Raw genomic sequence first — 25,617 nt, forward strand, 5'->3', positions numbered from 1 at the left:
TATTAGATACACGGCTCAGCAGACAGTATCACACAGAATAGGATTAGATACACGGCTCAGCAATCAGTATCACACAGGATAGGTTTAGATACACGGCTCAACAGTCAGTAACACACATGATAGGGTTAGGTACACGGCTCAGCAGTTAGTATCACACAGGATAGGGTTAGATACACGGCTCAGCAGACGGTATCACACAGGATAGGATTAGATACACTGCTCAGCAGTCAGTATCACACAGGATAGGATTAGCTACACGGCTCAGCAGTCAGCATCACACAGGGTAAGATTAGATACACAGCTCAGCAGTCAGTATCACACAGGAGAGGATTAGACACATTGCTCAGCAGTCAGTATCACACAGGATAGGATTAGATACACAGCTCAGCAGTCAGTATCACACTGGATAGGATTAGATACACAGCTCAGCAGTCAGTATCACACAGGATTGGAATAGATACACGGCTCAGCAGACAGTATCACACAGGATAGGATTAGATACACAGCTCAGCACACAGTATCACACAGATTAGTATTAGATACACGGCTCAGCAGACAGTATCACACAGAATAGGATTAGATACACGGCTCTGCAGTCAATATCACACAGGATAGGATTAGATACACGGCTGAGCAGTCAGTAACACACATGATAGGATTAGATACACAGCTCAATGTGAAGCGAAAAAAGAAGAAATATGCAGCACTCACCAATGTAGCTGAAAAACTGTGAGTCTTTATTTCACAGAATTTCCATCAAATGTGTGGACATGGAGTACGTAGAGGAATGCTAGGGGAGGGAGGTGCCGGACAACGGCCGTTTCGCGATTACTCGCTTCTACGGGTCCAGGTAGCATTCCTCTATGTCCTGCATGTCCACACATTTGATGGAAATTATGTGAAATAAAGACTCACAGTTTTTCAGCTACATCAGTGAGTGCTGCATATTTCTTTTTTCGCTTCACATTGAAATATTCATGTTTTTTCATGCAAGCACCTTCATTTTTTGACTGAATTATATGCCGCAATACTTCAGATAAATAGCTCCGTCTGGTAATGTGGTGATTTGTGTGCCCTAGTATGCCGTTCATCTGTTTGCTCTTTGCTGGGATCATTAGATACACAGCTCAGCAGAAAGTATCACACAGGAGAGGATTAGCTACACACACAGCAGACATTATCACACAGGATAGGGTTAGATACACAGCTCAGAAACAGGATGTGCCAAAGGAGAGGACATTTTCATTCCAAGAATTCCACTCATTCCATCTGATTTGTTTTTTTATTTTAAACGCCTCCAGTTTCACTGCTATTTGCAATGTCCATTAACAATGCTCAGGGACAGTCCTTGAAAGTAGTAGGGATCGATTTGCAATCTCCATGCTTTTCTCATGGTCAACTTTACGTGGTCTGTTCAAGAGTTGGAACTGCCAAAAATCTGTTCATTTTTGCACCGAAAGGAAAAACCAAAAATCTTGAATGAGTTGAAAATAAAATACTATCAATACTTGGGTAAACGTTTAGTTCATTTGTGTTGCAAATCTGTAGTGTTGAATATATGATGTGAAATGTTTTTATGTGCAATATAATCATTATAATTTGTTATAACTAACCACAGTTGGTTACTATGCCCAGGCAACGCCGGGCTCTTCAGCTAGTTTATTTATATAGCACTATTGATTCCATGGTGCTGTACATGAGTAAATGCTGCAAGTTGAACGCTGCGTACATCTGCAGCGTCCAACCCGCAGCTTCCAGATGTTACAGCACAGTGGATGAGATTTCTAGATATCCCATGCCCACTATGCATGCACCGACGTCCGCGGCTTACCTGTCGAGACGGACATGCGGCGTGTCTTTCCAGACCACAGCATGTCAATTTATCTTGCGAAGACGCGAGTCACCGCAAGATAAATGTCACCCATACAATGTATTGGACACAGTAATTCCCCACGGTTCAATGAACACATGCGGATTCACCTGCGTTCAAAAGCTGGCAGCGTTTTAGAAGCAGCGGACATGTGCTGGTCCAAAGCGCTGCCAATTACTGACCGTGTGCACCTACGCTTTTAAGTGCAAGAGAAGTTTCAACTGTAAAAAAAAAAAAATCCTTCTTCAAATTTTTCCCTAATCACAGTCAATTATTTTATTTGGTGAAAAAATTAAGGTGCATTTACACTGTAAGATTTTCAAGGGCGAGCGTTCTTAAGGGAAATCTGTCACCAAGTTTTTGCTGATTAATTTAAACATGACATAATGTAGAGACAGAGACCTTGATTCGAGCAATGTATCACCAACTGGGCTGCTTACTGTAGCTTTGATAAAGATCTACTAATTATCTGAATGCTCAGCTCTGTAGATCCCCGTCCACTTCATTGATTGGCAGCTTTCTGTGTACACTGTACATAGGCATAAAGCTGCTAATCAGTGGTGGGGTGTGGTTATGTAAAGCTGGAGGACTACATGGCACAAAACAGCAAGTTCTTTCATCTCCTGCTAATAAAACGTAGATTTTATTGAAACTGAAAAACAAGCAGCCCAGAAAGTGACACATCAGATTTTCCTAGACTAGTTGGCAGACTCTATAAACAGAGCCCCTAAGTGCTAGAAGAGCAGAATCCCCCTTTAATTGTTCCCATTTTGAAAATTATACCCCTTTGGGCATTTATCTACAGGTGTAGAGACGATTTTGTCTCCATGGGTGTTTTCCAAAAAGAAGCAGTAGTGGATATTACTGAGTGAAAATTGCAAACTGCTGTTCTAGTGGTCAGTACATTGTAGTTCCTAGTACATTGTAGTGCCCAGTAAATTGTAGTGACCAGTGCATTGTGTCCAGCTCATGCTTCAGGAGACACGCACCCGTAAATTAGGAGGGCTCTCATCACTACAGAAATGCCAAACGTGGATACTAAATGTGGTTTAGGCACACTGGGGCTCAGAAGGAATCATTTGGATTTTGGAGCACAGAGTTTGCTGGATTTCTTTTGGGGGCGAGGAGCCATTTTGCTTTTCCAGATCCTTTGTACTTCCAGTAACCTGGAAGCTCACTATATTTCCATTGACAGATGACAGACCTGAATGTGGGCTCTTTTTGTGGAATTATTTGATGTTTTTGTAGGGAACATTTTACATGACATTTAGGATCACGTTATCCTTCTTTTCAGAGGTGCATAAAACTGTGGTTGACTGCGCTTTTATACAAACCTAAAAAGACAGACACCGCCGGATCATAGTCCAGACAGCGTCCACAGTGCCTTCATCTGCTTCATTATAGGGAATCTTCCACTGAGTTCCGTCTGAATCACGTATTTCAGAGATTTAAACTGAAATCCTGGTGTATGCACTCAGTGTAGAACACCGGATAATTGTGCGCCAAGACTTACTGCGATCTTTGGGAGGCAGAATGAACAAATCAATAGTAGGTGAAGAATTGGTTTTATTTATTTGTTACGTTGTTCCTTGTGCGATATAAGTGATTAGACGACTTTATTCTTCCACTTATTTATGTATGGCTGCTGTCATACAATAAAAGATGCTTTTTTTTTGCAAAATTCAGTTTTTGCATCTCCATATTTTGAGAGCTATCATTTTTCCATATTTCTGCTGATAGAGTCATGTGAGGGCTTGTTTTTGATGTTTTTATTGGTACCATTTTCATGCACATGACATTTTTTGATCCCTTTGTATTCCAATTTTTGTGAGACAGAATGAACAAACACCAGTAATTCAAAAATTGTTTTTTTGGGGGGGTTTATGCCGCTCCGCTTGTGGTAAAATTGATAAGGCAGATCTATTCTTCAAGTCATTGCGATTACAGTGATACCACATTTATATAGTTTTTTATGTAATAAAATAATTATTTTTGCATCGCTTTATGCATCGCTTTTTTATTTTTCTGAAGATGTAGCTCTATAGCAGCTAGCTTTTGCAGGACAAGATGATGTTTTCAGCGATACCATTTTTATTTACATTCGTCTTTTTATCGCGTTTTATTCTACTTTTTGTTTGGCGATATAATGAAAAAGCAAAATTTTTGCCTCGCTTTTTTTTTTGGTACGGTGTTCACTGAAAGGGTTAACTGGTGGGACAGCTTTATAGGTTGGGTCGTTTTGGATGTGGCAATACCAAATATGTGCACTTTTTTGTTTTTTTTCATAAAAATATTTATTTATGGGTACAATATATATTTTTGATAAGAAAAAAGATACACCGCGCTATGCTGGGAAATAATGTACTGAAGAGATGGGTTAAAATTTAACCCTATTTGATCCAAAAATTTATGAGAGTAAAAAAGTGACTTTTTTATTCTCATAAATTTTTGGATCAAATAGGGTTAAATTTTAACCATCTCTTCAGTACATTGGTAATGATAGGGTCCCGCAATCATTTAGTTACATATAGGTACACTAGTACCTTGTACTATACCTATTAAGTTGCTCAATCAGGCATTTGGGTCAGGTGGTAATTTAAATCAGGCTCAGCCTGCTATAAATTCACGGTCTGTACGCAAGGAGGCATAACCCTGATGAAGAGAGTAGCTATCTCTCGAAACGCGTCGGTATTTTGCCGCCTTTGAGCCACCGTCTTATCCCCAGTGTGACATCACGCTAGCCCCGCCCCCACCACACGCCGACTCCCTCAGCATTGCTCTCGGCCGGAGCGCGCGAGGCAGCGGCGATTTCCACTTCTATACGGAGTATTAGCAGCAGCAGCCCCCACGCTGAGCGCCCAAGCCTGCCTCACTGAGCACTGACCCTGCAAGTAAGTGCACCAGAATCAAGCACCCCGTTCCACTAGCGGGCACAAGCTGTCACTAATGTTCATTCACTTCGCAGGACCTGTGCCACTATCTGGTCTGCACAGGATAAATCATTCTGACCTTGCCTGTTGAAATTGGCATGCCGTTAGGTCAGCATTTAGTGGTTATCCCTAACATCTATTTTTCCCCTTCCCTTTTTGGTGTTTCATTCTATTTTTCAACTATTTTATTGTTTTACGTCAGAAATAGGCTGCAACATTTCAATCTTAGTGCCTAGCAGCGGCTACACTTACAGCACGTATTTTATATGGTTCTGACGCATTCAAGTGAGTAAATTAAGCTTGGTTCAATTTGTTTTGAAATACAACAACGGGCTCACTCCTATTTAACTCTTTATTATCTACTCAGCAGTTTTGGCATCCAAATGAGAGGCAATATACACTCACTGGCCACTTTATTAGGTACACCTGTCCAACTGTGTGTTAAGACTTAATTTCTAATCAGCCAATCACATGGCGGCAACTCAGTGCATTTAGGCATGTAGACATGGTCAAGACAATCTCCTGCAGTTCAAACCGAGCATCAGTATGGGGAAGAAAGGTGATTTGAGTGCCTTTGAACGTGGCATGATTGTTGGTGCCAGAAGGGCTGGTCTGAGTATTTCAGAAACTGCTGATCTACTGGGATTTTCACGCACAACCATCTCTAGGGTTTACAGAGAATGGTCCGAAAAAGAAAAAAAATCCAGTGAGCTGCAGTTCTGTGGCCGGAAATGCCTTGTTGATGCCAGAGGTCAGAGGAGAATGGGCAGACTGGTTCGAGCTGATAGAAAGGCAACAGTGACTCAAATTGCCACCCGTTACAACCAAGGTAGGCAGAAGAGCATCTCTGAACGCACAGTGCGTCGAACTTTGAGGCAGATGGGCTACAGCAGCAGAAGACCACACTGGGTACCACTCCTCTCAGCTAAGAACAGGAAACTGAGGCTACAATTTGCACAAGCTCATCGAAATTGGACAGTAGAAGATTGGAAAAACGTTGCCTGGTCTGATGAGTCTCGATTTCTGCTGCGACATTCGGATGGTAGGGTCAGAATTTGGCGTAAACAACATGAAAGCATGGATCCATCCTGCCTTGTATCAACGGTTCAGGCTGGTGGTGGTGGTGTCATGGTGTGGGGAATTTTTTCTGGGCACTCTTTGGGCCCCTTGGTACCAATTGAGCATCGTTGCAACGCCACAGCCTACCTGAGTATTGTTGCTGACCATGTCCATCCCTTTATGACCACAATGTACCCAACATCTGATGGCTACTTTCAGCAGGATAATGCGCCATGTCATAAAGCTCGAATCATCTCAGATTGGTTTCTTGAACATGACAATGAGTTCACTGTACTCAAATGGCCTCCTCAGTCACCAGATCTCAATCCAATAGAGCATCTTTGGGATGTGGTGGAACGGGAGATTCGCATCAGGGATGTGCAGCCGACAAATCTGCGCCAACTGTGTGATGCCATCATGTCAATATGGTCCAAAATCTCTGAGGAATGCTTCCAGCACCTTGTTGAATCTCTGCCACGAAGAATTGAGGCAGTTCTGAAGGCAAAAGGGGGTCCAACCCGTTACTAGCATGGTGTACCTAATAAAGTGGCCAGTGAGTGTACGTCTATGACAAGGTGAATAGTCTCAGGATACTGCTATACACCCACCATCACGTGTTCTTTCATACACCAGCAAGTGAGTACTCAGTTATATATTTTTATTTCCCAGCATAGGGTGGTGTATCTCTTTTCTTATCAGCTTTAGCTTTTTTGAACAGGCACCAGCACAGAGCCTGTTATTCACCAGCTGCATCTGGGAATAGTGGACCTTCCTCCTCTGTCCAAGTGGATTTGCGGAAGTGTGTTAATCTTAAACCAATATATATTTTTTATTTTTTATTATTATTTTGTGACTTTTCTTTTAATTTACAGGTTTTTTACTTTTTTTTTTTTTTTTACCAAGTTCCTCTATGGAAATTTCACTTTCTGTAGTCTGAATGCAGTTCCAATGCATTGCAATTCATAAGCTTTGCAATGCATTAGAACTGTCAGACCTGCAGGCACAAGTTAGATAGATCAAGACTGCCCGCCGTGATCTAACTAAGTTGCTAATGTATGGTGACCCAGATGTTTCTTTGTGCTGACATCGGGTCACCATGGCAACGATCAGACCCCTGCGATGATGATTCTTTTAACCCACTAAACCTGGCCATACTTTAAATGAGATCCCCATAAACATGTACACTTAGATTCCACCAAACTCACTTAGATAATCCAGCATTAAGATGTTTACCAGGATTTTCAGACCCAGTTAAACCACGAGCGCCACGCCAGTCTGCAAGACATAGCTTTTCCATGGATTTCATACAGGTGCAAGGGAGGGACAGGACTGTAGTCGTGACCTGAATAACTGCTATATCCATGTCCAGTCCTTCCCCAACAGAAAACTGTACTCTTCCCTTACAGCATACCTGTGTCTTCTAATTAAGCTTCCTCTGGGCACTTCCCAGGCAAAGACGGTCCCTTTTCCAGGCAACCCCCAGCAATGAAGACACAGTCCAAGTTAACTTTAACACTTTCTTTACTGAGTACTTCACACTAGAGTTGAGCGACTTTGGTCGGATCGGGTTTCGTGAAACCCGAATGAAACAAAATTTGAGTCGGATGAAACTGGTCCGACTAGGGCAAAAAAAGTCGGAGTTTCGTCCGAAACCCGACCCCAATGCAAGTCAATGGGAAATAAAAGTTGGCATTGAGCGGATGACATTCATACACTCAATGCCGACTTTTATTCCCCATTGACTTGCATTGGGGTCGAGTTTCGGACGAAACTCCGACTTTTTTTGCCCTAGTCGGACCAGTTTCATCCGACTCAAATTTTGTTTCATTCAGGTTTCACGAAACCCGATCCGACCAAAGTCGCTCAACTCTACTTCACAGGTTACATCCACAGTTGGTACATCAAGACATTTATTGGTTTCCTAACCTTTCCCTTTCTGGATGTCGTTTCTGTGCAGTACACACCCGGACCGAACTGATATAGACTGCTCCCCAGTTCCTTCTTGGCCTGACCTCGCCATGATGACAATTCCTTCTATCTGTTTCGCCCGAGATTCAAAATCATCAGTCACCAAGTTTAGTTGCCTCTGGTAAAGCATCCGGCCCGTCTGTACCGATCTCGTCGAAGCTCCAACTTCCTTCATCTCGGCTGTCCAACTATTTCCTGCCTTAAAAGCATCTGCCCAGGTGATAAGTAGCCACATTCTTACTTTCTTGCACTGGCCCACTGCTACGATACACAGTGGCCATGGGTAACGTGGGTTGCGGCACTTAAACGTTACGGGACTGCCAAGCTGTCCGGGCCTATAGCCCATGTAGACACTAGGGCACCCAGGCCCCATCTGACCTAACCTCCTAACCAACTCTCCTCTTACTACCCGGCAGCCCCTCCTACAATTAACCCTCTATAACCATCCTATCAGCTATACCTATCAGGCCCACTAGTATGCCCCCCATCTAGTGGCCTTCAACAGAACTACACTTACCCGTGTCTATAGGAACTATATACTAAAAGTGTCCTCCTCTAATGTCCCTAAAAGGATGCACTAACTTACCCTAACTGTACATGCACAACAAACACATTATATTATGCAATAATTATAATACAGGAACACAAGACAATATATTACAGTGGCAATACCATTAAAGATGAGAGATAATACATACTTTTTATATGAAGCAGTACTGCAGGCATTTATCAAAGACATATTTGTAAACATTAACAACCGGAAGGCAATCAGGGGAAGGGAAGCAAGAAAGACATTATCTCTCACCCCCTAAGGCCTCTTTCACACTTCAGTTTTTTGCATCAGTTATAATCCGCCAAAAAGGCGGACATGCGGATCCGTTCTCAACTGATGTGAACGGATGACACAGGATCCGTTTTCAGACAGATCCTGAAAATGCCGAAATTTAATGGAAACGCTGGCTGGGAAGGAGAGAGAGAGAGAGAGAGAGAGAGAGTTTTTTTTTGGTCCGGCACCCAGAAAGAATTTAGGGTTAAATGAGTGTCTGGAGGATCCGCCACAGAAAAAAACGTTACAAGCTCCGTTTTGAAATCTTTGAGGATGGTGACGGACAGCAACTTTTGGCGGATCCTCACAAAAAACGGATGCAACGGACAGCAATCCATCACAATCCGCCATTAATGCAAGTCAATGGGAAAAAAACGGATCCTCAAAAAAAAATTGAGGATCCGTTTTTTTTCAAAACCTGGCGGATTGTGACTGATTGTAAAAAACGGAAGTGTGAAAGAGGCCTTACACAGGCAACGTTTGGATGTGCCTAGTACTGCAGCTGAACCCTGCTCCACTACATTCTGCTGATCGTTTGAGGTTTTGGGGAAGGACCGCTTCCAGAATAATTATCTCAAATTCAATGGTTTCCTTAATTATATCATCACTATATGCAATGCTCTCCATATCTAGCTGCTTGGTAGTTCATATCTGGGAAATCACTGCCCTATTATATACAGTAGTTTAATTTCAATATACATATATTTTTTAAAGATTTGAATATATAACTGTGTATGGTCGCAGTAGAACGTTTAGGCCATACAGACGGCTCCCAGTAGCACAAGCAACAAATAGCCTGGCTTTTTCTTGTTGAAAAACGGATCCCGGGACACTTTGGAGAAATTGCTGTACCACTGGTTTCGACACCAAATCAATGTAATGTCGAGCTGTCAGTGTACGTGGAATGTAGACTGGAGGCGTCCTGTTACCATACATTATGCCACCCCACACCATAATCCCGGGAGTAGGACCAGTGTGATGTGCCCTGGTGAAGGCCTCTTCATGGCGTTGCCCACGCGGTCTCGTCAGATTCGAAGAATGACGCGGAGTGGTTCATGTGATACTAAAAGTAGAATCAAACATCTCATATCAAGCATAAGACGTCAAACAATGTTTACACAAGCCATCAGAAGGCGTTTGCATTACATTAAGCTACGAGCCAAATGTCCAGCTCCATGGGTTCTACTGACCCCACGCCAATGCTCTCAAAGACTCTCATTGTGCAGAGAAAGACAGCAGTGGAGGCAAAAATGGAGGTCTATCCTCTTCAGCAATGAGTCCCAATCTTGTCTTGGATGTCATAATAGCCAGAGATTGATCTAAAGATCACGTGAGCAATGACATGAAGACTTCATAAGGGAACGACATACTGGTCCTATTCCCAGGAATATGGTGTGGGGAGGCTCAGTGTATAATAGCTGGACCCCTCTAGTCTTTATTCCAGTGTCAATTTCATCTCACCGTTACATTGGAATCATGGAATCAGTGGTACGCCATTTCTCCAAAGTATCCCAGAAGCAGTTTTTAACCACGACAATGTATTCGGCACTATTATGGAATGTATATAATGATGTAATTTGAGAAAAAAAAAACATTTATAATAAGAAAAAAAATTGACAAAAAAGAATGAAAGTGTCAAATGACAAGCGAATGCATCCTACTGTCTACAATCAATGTTTCCTCTATATTCCATACTCCATCCATTCTCTATTTAATTAGGCAACTTTTATATTAGATTAGGAATAATTGATTGCACAAGTAATTAAGAAAGTTATAAACAACTCTCACAGCTTAATTAAATGCCATAGCCTAAGGGTATTTTTTTGCTATTCAGCCACCACTCTGAAACTTATATGTTAATACTTAAGCTATCAAAGATTGTCTATCAAGGATACTTCCACTTTGTAAACGCTTTAGGCAGAGAACTTGCTCTTCCTCCAGAGAGAATCATTTTAGCTTTACCTGGCAATATCCTGGTGTGAAGCCCAGGAGGCTTTCAGATTGCTGCATTTATCGCTCTAGCACCCATGGCGATAAAACAGAAAGCCAAGAAACTTCAACTGCAAAGTCAAACTCCTGAGCTGCTATAATCATTGCATTATGTTGGGCTAGCATCTACCATACCATAAATCCATGATAATATGACTCACAACAGCAAAGGACATTATAGAAAATAAGGTGCAACCTGTATTACATTATCAATAATGTATTTATACAAAATAAGAAAGTTTGAAGGGGTGGTCCAAAGCTAACATTTATTTTAATCCTCAATGTCTTTCTATTTAATGTAATAATCTAATCTATTTTCTAAAATACCGTACTTAAAAACTTTTTACTATTCCTTTTACCATTCTTGGTCTGGGTTAATCCCTGCTCTAGTGAGCATGCATTGGTTGGCAATTCCAATGTATGCTCAGTAGGATTTTGTCACTGTACAATATTCTTTTTAATGCACAATGACAGTGCGCTCTTTCGCTGGCTCTGATGAGAAGTGACCAGCCAGCAAGAGAATGCACGGTCAGTTTGCATTGCAAGGACAACACCAGGCGAGCATAGTCAAGCCCTGACCCCTAAAGTGATGTCAAAGCTGGCATGAGATTTCTATGAATCTCATCCACTTAGCTGGAACTGTTAGGCTATATTCACAAGTTGAGTTTTTTCAGTGTTTTTTAATACGTTTTTTAATGCAAATTTTCAGATGTGTTTTACAGTTCTAGCAAAATCTATGAGATTTCAGAAATTTCATTTAAACAGCTTGGATTTTTTGTCCTCAGTATTTTGTACAACACCTTGTTTTTTTACAAAATGCAGCATCTCACTTCTTTCAGTGTTTTTTCAGCGTTTTTCACCCATTGATTTGAGTAGTGCAAAAAAACACTGAGAAAATGCAGGTATCAGTTTTTGCTGCCAAAACCTGATGAAGTAAAATCCGATTTTTTTATGCACTAAAGTTTACCAGCATGCACAAGAGACAAATGTACCATGACAAAAACGCAGGAAAAAAAGGAGCGATAATGCAGAAAAAAAAGCAACAAAAACTAAGCAAAACCTGCTTTTTTGAAGCAAGTTTCTTACTGCCAAGAGAGCAGGTTTTGCCTGTGGAAAAAACGCATCGAAAACTCATTATGGGAACCTAATCTTAGAGGCAGATACTTTTTCTGTAAAGGCATGCGCATACAACGCCTTTTTCAGACAGATCTTGCTTCAAAAACACGTAAAAAAAAAGTGCTAAATAAACGCGCAAACATTTTGGCATTGTTTTGGTCATATTACGATCTTTATTAAAAAAACAAAATTAGTAATCTTGCAGTTTTCACACTGACCACTGAGACTTTTTTGATTCTAACTTCCTGTCTTTCAGGAACAGTTTTCAGCAGTTTCCGTATCCTCAGAGGCATTATTACAGTGACAGGTAAAGGTACTGTCACACTTAGCGATGTACCAGCGATCCCGACCAGCGATATGACGCGGTCAGGATCGCTGGTACATCGCTAAAGGTACTGTCACACTTAGCGATGTACCAGCGATCCCGACCAGCGATATGACGCGGTCAGGATCGCTGGTACATCGCTAAGTGGTCGCTAGTGAGCTGCCACACAGGCAGATCTCACTAGCGACATCGCTGGGGACGGGGATCGCTACTTACCTGTCACACCAGGCGATCCTGCGTCCTCCCGCCCGGCTCCACACGTCGCTCGTCCTCACAGCAGGAAGCGCCGCAGGAAGCTGACGACGAGAAACAGTCCTGAACGTTCTCGCGCGATCAGCGATAACCAGCGGGGGAGCCGGTCGTAGGTAAGTATCAGACACAGAGATATCGCTAGCAATATCGCTATAACGTCACTAGTTATAGCGATATTGCTAGTGATATCTCTTAGTGTGACAGGCCCTTAACACCTTTATGTACTGCAATAATATTGATAATGGGGTGCTCACTACAATAAAGTGGGTGCTCTGAGGTAAATGCAAAAACTAATGCAAATAAACCTCGGCACACTCATAAGAATTCCAAGCAATAAATTCATGTAATTGCTAGTAATATTTATTCAGAATATCAGCAGACCAAAAAATGTAGGATACAGATAAAATAACCAACGTTTCGGCACACTGGCCTTTATCAAGGATTTATCTGTAAATAGATAGAAGACAAATGGGTCCTATACGCTGGGCAGATTCACATGTTCCTTAGTGAGCTATAGGGGTCACATTCAATTAAGTGGGAGCATATCCAGACAGTCAGGAGCTGGTGCAATAACGTGGTGCGCTGGAATCTGCCCAGCGTATAGGACCCGTTTGTCTTCTATCTATTTACAGATAAATCATTGATAAAGGCTCTATCCTGAGGCTGCTTCCCTAGTTAGTGCTTTGCCTGCTTGGGATGTCAGTTTAAGTGGACAGCCATGACTTGGAGTTGATAGGTTTACAGTTGTACTCCTTTAATTGTTGTATGATTGACTGAACAGTGCTTCGTGAGATGTTACAAGCATGGGCTATTTTTTTCATTACCAAAATCTCCTATAATCCTTTCCACAACTTTATCTTTGACCGATCTGGTGTTCTCCTTGGCTTTTTTGTTGATGTTTGATCCTTATTGTTTTCAAAAAAACCTCTGAGGCCTTCACAGGACAGAAGTAGTTATACTGAAAATAAATTACGTTCAGATGGACTCAATTTACTATTTATGTGACTTCTGGAGGTAATTGGTCTTTCAGAATTTTATTTAGGGGCATCAAACTACAGGGGGTAAATTCAAATGCACGTCACAATTTTCAGATTTATATGTTTTTAAATTATAAGAAAACCACGTATCTTTTCCTTTACACTTCCCAAATACTTGCTACTTTGAATTGGTATCGTATACTGTATAAAATTGAATGTATGTGTGTATCACCAACCAATCACGAAACAGCTTTCATTTCACCAGAGCTGTTTAAAAGAAGCTAAGCTGTGGTTGGTTGCTATGAGCAACAGTTTTCCTGCTCCACAACACCTCTGCAGACACTGACCGGGTGGGAGAAATCTAGCATCCCCAGGAACATAAGCTCCCAGCCACTGTCTGCCCCCCAGAAACAAGCAGAGAGCACATGACAGAAATGAATCCCCCCTCCCGTGCCTATATCCCCATCACACAACCTCCATCCCATAGGCACATCTTCCCTCTTAAAGGGATCTCCGGTGTGGAAGTTAGGGCAAATCCCTCAGCGATCTGATTCTGACCCCAGGTTTCTATTAAAGGGATCATTGGTATGGAAGTCAGGGCAAAGCCATCCAGCGCTTTAGTTTTGACCCCAGGCCTCTCTTAAAGGGATCCCCGTATGGAAGTTAGGACCGTTCCACTCAGTGCTGTGGTTCTGACCCCAGGGTCTCTTAAAGGGATCCCCGGTATGGAAGTTATGGCAATTCCACTAAGCACTCTGGTTCTGACCCCAGACCCCTCTTAAAGGGATTCCCGGTACGGAAGTGAGGGCAAATCCACTCTGCGCTTTGATACTGACCCCAGGTCTCTCTTAAAGGGATCATTGGTATGGAAGTCAGGGCAAATCCACTCAGAGCTCTGATTCTGACCCGAGGCTCTCTTAAAGGGATCCCCGGTATGGAAGTCAGGGCAATTGCCTTCAAATGCTCTGGTTCTGACCCTAGTCTCTCTTAAAGGGATCATTGGTATGAAAGTTAGGGTAAATCCACTCTGCGCTCTGATTCTGACCCCAGGCCCCTCTTAAAGGGATCCCCGGTATGGAAGTGAGGGCATATCCGCTCTGCGCTTTGGAACTGACCCCAGGCCTCTCTTAAAGGGATCTCCAGTATGGAAGTTAGGGCAAATCCCTCAGTGCTCTGATTCTGACCCCAGGCTTCTATTAAAGGAATCATTGGTATGGAAGTCAGGGTAAATCCACTCAGCGCTTTGGTTTTGACCCCAGGCCTCTCTTAAAGGGATGCACGGTATCGAAGTTAGGACCGTTCCACTCAGCGCTGTGGTTCTGACCTCAGGGTCTCTTAAAGGGATCATTGGTATGGAAGTTAGGGCAATTCCACTAAGCGCTCTGGTTCTGACCCCAGGCACCTCTTAAAGGGATTCCCGGTACGGAAGTGAGGGCAAATCCACTCTGCGCTTTGGTACTGACCCCAGGCCTCTCCTAAAGGGATCATTGGTATGGAAGTCAGGGCAAATCCACTCAGCGCTCTGATTCTGACCCCAGGCTCTCTTAAAGGGATCCCCGTATGGAAGTTAGGGCAAATCCACTCAGCACTCTGGTTCTGACCCCAGTCTCTCTTAAAGGGATCATTGGTATGGAAGTTAGGGCAGTTCCACTCAGCGCTCTGGTTCTGACCCCAGGCCCCTCTTAAAGGGATTCCCGGTATGGAAGTGAGGGCATATCCACTCTGCGCTTTGGTACTGACCCCAGGCCTCTCTTAATTGGATCATTGGTATGGAAGTCAAGGCAATTGCCTTCAAATGCTCTGGTACTGACCCCAAACTCTCTTAAAGGGATCCCTGGTATGGACGTTAGGGCAATTCCACTCAGCGCTCTGATTCTGACCCCAGGCCCCTCTTAAAGGGATCCTCGGTATGGAAGTGAGAGCAAATCCACTCTGTGCTTTGGTACTGACCCCAGGCCTCTCTTAAAGGGATCATTGGTATGGAAGTCAGGGCAATTGCCTTCAAATGCTCTGGTACTGACCCCAAGCTCTCGTAAAAGGGATCATTGGTATGGAAGTTAGAGCAATTCCACTCAGTGCTCTGGTTCTGACCCCAGGCCCCTCTTAAAGGGATCCTCAGTATGGAAGTGAGGGCAAATCCACTCTGCGCTTTGGTACTGACCCCAGGCCTCTCTTAAAGAGATCACCGTTATGGAAGTCAGGGCAAATCCCTCAACGCTCTAATTCTCACCCCAGGCTATTAAAGGGATCATTGATATGGAAGTCAGGGCAAATCCACTCAGTGCTCTGGTTCTGACACAAGGCCTCTTTTAAAGGGATCACCAGTATGGAAGTTAGGACTGCTCCACTTAGCGCTCTGGTTCTGACCCCAGGCTGATGGGATGATGAGGGATATTAGGGGTAGTAGTCCGGTGGCTATGGCTGATGGGATGATGTGGGATATTAGGGGTAGTAGTCCGGTGGCTCTGGCTGATGGGATGATGTAGGATATTAGGGGTAGTAGTTCGGTGGCTCTGGATGACGGGATGATGTGGGATATTAGGGGTAGTAGTCCGGTGGCTCTGGCTGATGTGGGATATTAGGGGTAGTAGTCCGGTGGCTTTGACGGCATGATGTGGGATATTAGGGGTAGTAGTCCGGTGGCTCTGGCTGATGGGATGAAGTGGAATATTAGGGGTAGTATTCCTGTGGCTCTGATGGAATGATGTGGGATATTTGTGGTAGTAGTCCGGCTGCTGTGACGGAATGATGTGGGACATTAGGGGTAGTAGTGCGGTGGCTCTGACGGAGTGATGTGGGATATTAGGGGTAGTAGTCCAGTGGCTCTGGCTGACGGGACGATGTGGGATATTATGGATAGTAGTACGGTGGCTCTGACGGAATGATGCGGGATATCAGGGGTAGTAGTTCGGAGGCTCTGGCTGACGGGACGATGTGGGATATTAGGGGTAGTAGTCCGGTGGCTCTGGCTGACAGGATGATGTGGGATATTAGGGGTAGTAGTCCGGTGGCTTTGACGGGATGATGTGGGATATTAGGGGTAGTAGTGAGGTGGCTTTGACGGACTGATGTGGGATATTAGGAGTAGTAGTCCAGTGGCTCTGGCTGACGGGACGATGTGGGATATTAGGGGTAGTAGTCCGGTGGCTCTGACGGGATGATGTGGGATATTAGGGGTAGTAGTTCGGAGGCTCTGGCTGACGGGACGATGTGGGATATTAGTGGTAGTATTCCCGTGCCTCTGATGGAATGATGTGGGATATTAGGGGTAGTAGTCTGGTGGCTCTAATGGGATGATGTGGGATATTAGTGGTAGTAGTCCGGCGGCTGTGACGGGATGATGTGGGATATTAGTGGTAGTTGTCCGGTGGCTTTGACGGGATGATGTGGGATATTAGGGGTAGTAGTCCGGTGGCTCTGACTGATGGGATGTTGTGGGATATTAGGGGTAGTATGCCCGTGGCTCTGATGGAATGATGTGAAATATTAGTGGTAGTAGTCCGGCAGTTGTGAAGGGATGATGTGGGATATTAGGGGTAGTAGTCCGGTGGCTCTGACGGGATGATGTGGGATATTAGTGGTAGTTGTCCAGTGGCTCTGGCTGATGGGATGATGTGGGATATTAGGGGTAGAAGTCCGGTGGCTTTGACGGGATGATGTGGGATATTAGGGGTAGTAGTCCAGTGGCTCTGGCTGACGGGACAATGTGGGATATTATGTATAGTAGTCCGGTAGCTCTGGCTGACGGTATGATGTGGGATATTAGGGGTAGTAGTCCCGCGCCTCTGATGGAATGATGTGGGATATTAGGGGTAGTAGTCCGGCGGCTGTGAAGGGATGATGTGGGATATTAGTGGTAGTAGTCCGGTGGCTCTGGCTGACAGGACAATGTGGGATATTATGGGTAGTAGTCCGGTAGCTCTGGCTGACGGGATGATGTGGGATATTAAGGGTAGTAGTTTGGTGACTCTGATGGAATGATGTGGGATATTAGTGGTAGTAGTCCGGCGGCTGTGAAGGGATGATGTGGGATATTAGGGGTAGTAGTCTGATGGCTTTGACGGGATGATGTGGGATATTAGGGGTAGTAGTGCGGTGGCTCTGACGGAATGATGTGGGATATTAGGGGTAGTAGTCCAGTGGCTCTGGCTGACGGGATGATGTGGGATATTATGGGTAGTAGTCCGGTAGCTCTTGCTGACGGGATGATGTGGGATATTAGGGGTAGTAGTCCGGTGGCTCTGACTGATGGGATGATGTGGGATATTAGGGGTAGTATTCCCATGGCTCTGATGGAATGATGTGAAATATTAGTGGTAGTAGTCCGGCAGCTGTGAAGGGATGATGTGGGATATTAGGGGTAGAAGTCCGGTGGCTTTGACGGGACGATGTGGGATATTAGGGGTAGTAGTCCAATGGCTCTGGCTGACGGGACAATGTGGGATATTATGGGTAGTAGTCCGGTAGCTCTAGCTGACGGGATGATGTGGGATATTAGGGGTAGTAGTCCGGCGGCTGTGAAGGGATGATGTGGGATATTAGTGGTAGTAGTCCTGTGGCTCTGGCTGACAGGACAATGTGGGATATTATGGGTAGTAGTCCGGTAGCTCTGGCTGACGGGATGATGTGGGATATTAAGGGTAGTAGTTTGGTGGCTCTGATGGAATGATGTGGGATATTAGGGGTAGTAATCTGGTGGCTCTGATGGGATGATGTGGGATATTAGTGGTAGTAGTCAGGCGGCTGTGAAGGGAATGATGTGGGATATTAGTGGTAGTTGTCCGGTGGCTTTGACGGGATGATGTGGGATATTAGGGGTAGTAGTCCGGTGGCTCTGACTGATGGGATGATGTGGGATATTAGGGGTAGTATTCCCGTGGCTCTGATGGAATGATGTGAAATATTAGTGGTAGTAGTCCGGCAGCTGTGAAGGGATGATGTGGGATATTAGGGGTAGTAGTCCGGTGGCTCTGACGAGATGATGTGGAATATTAGTGGTAGTTGTCCAGTGGCTCTGGCTGATGGGATGATGTGGGATATTAGGGGTAGTAGTCCAGTGGCTCTGGCTGACGGGACAATGTGGGATATTATGGGTAGTAGTCCGGTAGCTCTGGCTGACGGGATGATGTGGGATATTAGGGGTCGTAGTTCCGTGCCACTGATGGAATGATGTGGGATATTAGTGGTAGTAGTCCGGCGGCTGTGAAGGGATGATGTGGGATATTAGGGGTAGTAGTCCGATGGCTTTGACGGGATGATGTGGGATATTAGGGGTAGTAGTGCGGTGGCTCTGACGGAATGATGTGGGATATTAGGGGTAGTAGTCCAGTGGCTCTGGCTGACGGGATGATGTGGGATATTATGGGTAGTAGTCCGGTAGCTCTTGCTGACGGGATGATGTGGGATATTAGGGGTAGTAGTTTGGTGGCTCTGGCTGATGGGATGATGTGGGATATTAGGGGTAGTAGTCTGGTGGCTCTAATGGGATGATGTGGGATATTAGTGGTAGTAGTCAGGCGGCTGTAACGGGATGATGTGGGATATTAGTGGTAGTTGTCCGGTGGCTTTGACGGGATGATGTGGGATATTAGGGGTAGTAGTCTGGTGGCTCTGGCTGATGGGATGATGTGGGATATTAGAGGTAATATTCCCGTGGCTCTGATGGAATGATGTGGGATATTAGTGGTAGTAGTCCGGCGGCTGTGAAGGGATGATGTGGGATATTAGGGGTAGTAGTCTGGTGGCTCTGACGGGATGATGTGGGATATTAGTGGTAGTTGTCCAGTGGCTCTGGCTGATGGGATGATGTGGGATATTAGGGGTAGAAGTCCGGTGGCTTTGACGGGATGATGTGGGATATTAGGGGTAGTAGTCCAGTGGCTCTGGCTGACAGGACGATATGGGATATTATGGGTAGTAGTCCGGTAGCTCTGGCTGACAGGATGATGTGGGATATTAGTGGTAGTAGTCCGGCGGCTGTGACAGGATGATGTGAGATATTAGTGGTAGTTGTCCGTTGGCTTTGTCGGGATGATGTGGGATATTAGGGGTAGTAGTCCGGTGGCTCTGACTGATGGGATGATGTGGGATATTACGGGTAGTATTCCCGTGGCTCTGATGGAATGATGTGGGATATTAGTGGTAGTAGTCCGGCGGCTGTGAAGGGATGATGTGGGATATTAGGGGTAGTAGTCCGGTGGCTTTGACGGGATGATGTGGGATATTAGGGGTAGTAGTTTGGTGGCTCTGGCTGATGGGATGATGTGGGATATTAGGGGTAGTAGTCTCGTGGCTCTGATGGAATGATGTGGGATATTAGGGGTAGTAGTCTGGTGGCTCTAATGGGATGATGTGGGATATTAGTGGTAGTAGTCTGGCGGCTGTGACGGGATGATGTGGGATATTAGTGGTAGTTGTCCGGTGGCTTTGACGGGATGATGTGGGATATTAGGGGTAGTAGTCTGGTGGCTCTGGCTGATAGGATGATGTGGGATATTAGAGGTAATATTCCCGTGGCTCTGATGGAATGATGTGGGATATTAGTGGTAGTAGTCCGGCGGCTGTGAAGGGATGATGTGGGATATTAGGGGTAGTAGTCCGGTGGCTTTGACGGGATGATGTGGGATATTAGGGGTAGCAGTCCGGTGGCTCTGACGGGATGATGTGGGATATTAGGGGTAGTAGTCCGGTGGCTCTGGTTGACAGGACGATGTGGGATATTATGGGTAGTAGTCCGGTAGCTCTGGCTGACGGGATGATGTGGGATATTAGGGGTAGTAGTTTGGTGGCTCTGATGGAATGATGTGGGATATTAGTGGTAGTAGTCAGGCGGCTGTGAAGGGATGATGTGGGATATTAGGGGTAGTAGTTCGGTGGCTTTGATGGGATTATGTGGGATATTAGGGGTAGTAGTGCGGTGGCTTTGACAGGACGATGTGGGATATTAGGGGTAGTAGTGCGGTGGCTCTGACGGAATGATGTGGGATATTAGGGGGAGTAGTCCAGTGGCTCTGGCTGACGGGACGATGTGGGATATTATGGTTAGTAGTCCGGTAGCTCTGGCTGACGGGATGATGTGGGATATTAGTGGTAGTAGCTTGGTGGCTCTGGCTGATAGGATGATGTGGGATATTAGGGGTAGTAGTCCCGTGGCTCTGATGGAATGATGTGGGATATTAGGGGTAGTAGTCTGGTGGCTCTGATGGGATGATGTGGGATATTAGTGGTAGTAGTCAGGCGGCTGTGATGGGATGATGTGGGATATTAGTGGTAGTTGTCCGGTGGCTTTGACGAGATGATGTGGGATATTAGGGGTAGTAGTCCGGTGGCTCTGGCTGATGGGATGATGTGGGATATTAGAGGTAGTATTCCCGTGGCTCTGATGGAATGATGTGGGATATTAGTGGTAGTAGTCCGGCGGCTGTGAAGGGATGATGTGGGATATTAGGGGTAGTAGTCCGGTGGCTCTGATGGGATGATGTGGGATATTAGTGGTAGTTGTCCAGTGGCTCTGGCTGATGGGATGATGTGGGATATTAGGGGTAGATGTCTGGTGGCTTTGACAGGATTATGTGGGATATTAGGGGTAGTAGTCCGGTAACTCTAACGGGATGATGTGGGATATTAGTAGTCCGGTGGCTCTGGCTGACGGGACGATGTGGGATATTAGGGGTAGTAGTCCGGTAGCTCTGGCTGACGGGATGATGTGGGATATTATAGTGAATGTGACTATGTGGAATGGGCGGAACTATACACTCATCTTTTTATATATATATATATATATATATATATATATATATATATAATCATTATAATTTGCTATAAATAACCGCAGTTACTTACTATGCCCGGGCAACGCCGGGCTCTTCAGCTAGTATTACATAAAATGCCAATAAAATACATTTAAGTTTGTGGGTATAATGTGAAAAAATGAGGAAAAGTTCATGAGGTATGAATACTTTTTCAAGGCAATGTACATAAAAACTTTTTTTTTCTCCACTCCAAAGCGTTTGAACAGGTCACCAAAATTATGACGGCTAATGTGCTTATTCTCCTATCTTCCAACTGGGTGTTTTATTTCATTCAGCTCTGTGGGCATGTAGTTTCATCCAACAAAGACACTGTAGAATCATAAAAAGGCGGCGTCCATAGGTAGGAAAAGTAGATGCCTACAGTGTTGACCTAAATATAACACCAAATGAAATCAGTAGTTGTTTCACCCTTGTCACGTGAGACTTAATTCCGACATATACATTTGATGGCTGTTGGCCAACCGGTGCTTCGTCCAATGATAGCCAACTCTCTCATAAGCAGGACCACTCGTTCAGCTCCTGTGCATTCTATGAGAAAGCTGGCGGCTTGTACCCAGAACAATGTGATCAGCAGTCTGAAATCGGACATGCCCTATCAACATCTCCCCAATGATCAGTTGGCCGCTGCCCCGATACGCATTAGACTGTTGGACAAACCTGTTGATATCGCCCAACATTAGTATAATATGTGTTGGAGCTTTTAGTCTCACTTGACCTCACCTCCCTACCTCTCTAACAGTAACTGTCAGCTGCTCCCGTGACGTTCTTCACATTGATCCTGCTGTCCGCCTCCTCTCCTGGTACTCTACGAACAGAAAATCTCAGGAGGGAGGCCTGGTCATGTGAGACTGTCACCAAGGAAATCAGTCGCAAGTTTCATTACCACAACTGAGAGCAGCATGATGTAAGGTTATAGACTCTAATTCCAGCAATGTGTCACTTACTGGGCTGATTGGTGTAGTTTTGATAAAATCACTGTTTTCTCTGCTGCAGACCTAGCAATTCTCTAATGCTGATCCCTGTATAACCCCGCCCACTCCACTAATTGGTAGCTTTTTGGGCACATTATGCATAGGCATAAAGCTGTCAATCAGTTGTGGGGGCATGGTTATAAAGTGCTCATGTCTCTTTCCTTATGTGCAGGCATTGCAGGACTTTAGGTATCCATGGTTATGACCACAAAAATAGTGACAGTTAGCTGTATCTAGTGGTTGTGACCACTACCCAAGGTCCTGCAATGCCTGCACATGAAGAAAAAGACATAGCGAATCAGAAAAACTATGCTACATTTCTAATTGGAGGTATTTGCTAAAATAAATATTATTATATATTATTATTCTACTTACTACATATTGGAGTAGAATCCTGGAGATGGGAATACCCCTTTAATGTTGATTCCATAACCCTGTTTGATGAGGGCCCCATAGGAGCCATACAAACAGCTTAACCATATTTACGCCACAGCAGATCAAAAAGCACATAATTTTTATATTATGGAACACAATAAACATATAGTTCAGATGCACATCCATTGTCTGTGTTAGATTACAGATTTAAAATAAATACCTAGAGTATAAACTATATAGGAGGGCAAGCAATAAAATTACAAATAAACCCTTTTATAGCATAGACAGTAAACACTTCTCACCCGCTATTAACCTGTCAGATGTATTGTCAGCCACTTGTCCCAAACCATGATTGTTAAAAGCTTGCTGAAAATGTTATAGTTATCCCATAAAACAATATCTCTTCTAATTACAAATATTCCTGTCCAGGCAAACCAGGAAAGAATATATAGTGGTAAATAGATGTCTCAAAAAAGATATTTACAACTCACAAGTATCGGTTTTATTGAAGAGGCAGTATAATAACATTTATGCACTTTATTCCTGTAGTTTATGAAAAGCCTTCAAATATTAATATGAGAGAGAACATAAAAAGTGGAAACATTTGCTTTATAATATAGATACAAATGTCCACCTGAAATTCTGTAGACCTGTTTTAACATTTTTTTTTTATCCCCTAAACTTTGGCTGTGACACAAATTGCTTTGAGCAGGTGCTATATCCCAAGCACAATGTAGGTGAATGGAGCAACATTGTGATCCCTAAGGAGACTGTAATAAGCAAGTCACAAAATATCTAACAGGCTCCAACATTATGCAGCTTGTTAATCGCAATACAACTTACCTGCATTACAGAGTAGCACTTGCTCAGAACGATTTTGGCCACACAATCCTGTGTCACGGCAAAAGTTGTCGTCTAGACCAGGGTTCCCCAACTCCAGTCCTCAAGGCCCACCAACAGATCATGTTTTCAGGATTCCCTTTGTATTGCACAGGTGAAACAATTATCACCTGGGCAATACTAAGGAAATCCTGAAAGCATGATCTGTTGGTGGGCCTTGAGGACTGGAGTTGGGGAACCCTGGTCTAGACAGAGTTTTAGTAAATGGCAGCAATCTCTGGTGTTCCTTTTCTTAGAGCATTATATTGTGTCAAACTTTTGTTATTCCACTCAAAAATATACAACCCAAATTCCAAAAAAAAGTTTAGACGCTGTGTAAAATGTAAAGAAAACAAAAATGCAACGATTTGGAAATCTCTTATAGTTTATTTTATACACAGCATGACACGGAACACAGATCAGAAGGTGAAAGATATATTTCCATTTAATCTGAAAAAATCAGAGGGAACCTATCGGGTGGAATAAAGCTATTAACCTCCAGATATAGGCTTTATCTGCTGATTACTGAAAGTGCTAAGCCGCAGTACTGAAAGTGCAGCACTTGGGAGAAAATTAACTTTATTTCTCCTGGGAACCGCTGGCTATGAGTCATGCTGGTGTGTCGGCACAGCTACAGTCACCGCTCACAGTACAGGCAGCTTTCAGCCGGCTCTGCATTGACTCACTGCTGAGCCGGCAATACACTGTGTGCAGAATTATTAGGCAAGTTGTATTTGAAAGGATTCTTTTTATTATTGAACAACAACTATGTTCTCAGTCAACCCAAAAGACTCATAAATATCAAAGCTTAATATTTTTGGAAGTTGGAGTGGGTTTTTTTAGTTTTGACTATCTTAGGAGGATATCTGTTTGTGCAGGTAACTATTACTGTGCAGATTTATTAGGCAACTTAATAAAAACCAAATATATACCCATCTCACTTGTTTAATTTCACCAGGTAAACCAATATAACACAAAATTTAGAAATAACATTTCTGACATTCAAAACCAATATAGCCACCTTTCTTTATGATGACACTCAAAAGCCTTCCATCCATATATTCTGTCAGTTACTTGATCTGTTTACGATCAACATTGCATGCAACAGCCTCCCAGACAATGTTCCAAGAGGTGTTGTCAGGGTCCTGACAGCGCCGGCGTACAGCCTCCGCTAAGCAGGGACTCACCCGCACCGTAGGGACCCCTGGGGACAAGAACAGCCGGAAAATAAAGATGCACAGGACCTGAATGTAGAAGTTTAGCAAGCCGGCACAGGACCTACAGTCATGTGAACGGTCATGTGACTGCAAGGGGGCGGGGCTTAGCATCCTGCTTTCAAAGAAGGTAGAAAACTCAAAGTTGGGCAAAGCGGGGGTCATGCACAGTACAGGCAAGCGAGGTACAGGAGGGATAAACAGACGAGAGGTCAGACAAAGCCAAAGGTCATACACAAGATATCAGTACAGTACCAGGGATGAGACAGAACGGATAGTCAGGGCCAAGCAGAGATCAAAACCAAACAGACGTAGAAGGTACCAAGCAGAATCCAAAGCAATATCCAGAGAACAGACCGAGTCATACACAGAGAATCATGCAACCAGAACACAGCACTAACACATTCAGGGGTCACCACACAATGCCAAGGGCGAAAGTATAACTGACGGGGGATGGGAGCTTCCTGAGGCTATAAGAAGCCTCCCTAGAACCAATGAGAGGCCACCATAATAGGTCCCAGGTGTGCAGGTGAGAGTCTGCACTGAGGTCAGAACATTAACCCCAGCAGTGCCGGTCACCCAGCACTGGTATCATGACAGGTGTACTGTTTTCCCTCCCTGTAGATCTCACATTTTATGAGGGACCACAGGCTCTCTATGGCGTTCAGATCAGGTGAACAAGGGGGCCATGTCATTAGCTTTTCTTCTTTTAGACTTTTACTGGCCAGCCACGCTGTGGAGTATATGGATGCATGTGATGGAGCATTGTCCTGCATGAAAATCTTGTTTTTCTTGAACGATACTGACTTCTTCCTGTACCACTGCTTGAAGAAGGTGTCTTCCAGAAACTGGCAGTAGGTCTGGGAGTTGAGCTTCACTCCATCCTCAACCCGAAAAGGTCCCACAAGTTCATCTTTGATGATACCAGCCCATACCAGTACCCCACCTCCACCTTGCTGGCGTCTGAGTCAAAGTGGAGCTCTCTTCCCTTTACTGATCCAGCCTTGGGCCCATCCATCTGGCCCATCAAGAGTCACTCTCATTTCATCAGTCCA

The 25,617-nt window shown here is 44.3% G+C and overlaps 1 long non-coding RNA gene across 1 annotated transcript in view; it reads right to left on the reverse strand.

The window, feature by feature from the left end:
- Window positions 1-23,411, reverse strand: part of LOC141091874 (uncharacterized) — a 92,413-nt gene extending 69,002 nt beyond the window's left edge. The window contains exon 1 of the long non-coding RNA XR_012232602.1: window positions 23,313-23,411. This is a non-coding gene — a long non-coding RNA (uncharacterized lncRNA). The remainder of the gene's footprint in view (window positions 1-23,312) is intronic.
- Window positions 23,412-25,617: the final 2,206 nt, after the last annotated feature.

This window comes from Dendrobates tinctorius, unplaced genomic scaffold (genome assembly GCF_039654945.1).
Source record: "Dendrobates tinctorius isolate UK_male_01 unplaced genomic scaffold, ASM3965494v1 ptg000056l, whole genome shotgun sequence".
Classification (NCBI taxonomy): domain Eukaryota; kingdom Metazoa; phylum Chordata; class Amphibia; order Anura; family Dendrobatidae; genus Dendrobates; species Dendrobates tinctorius.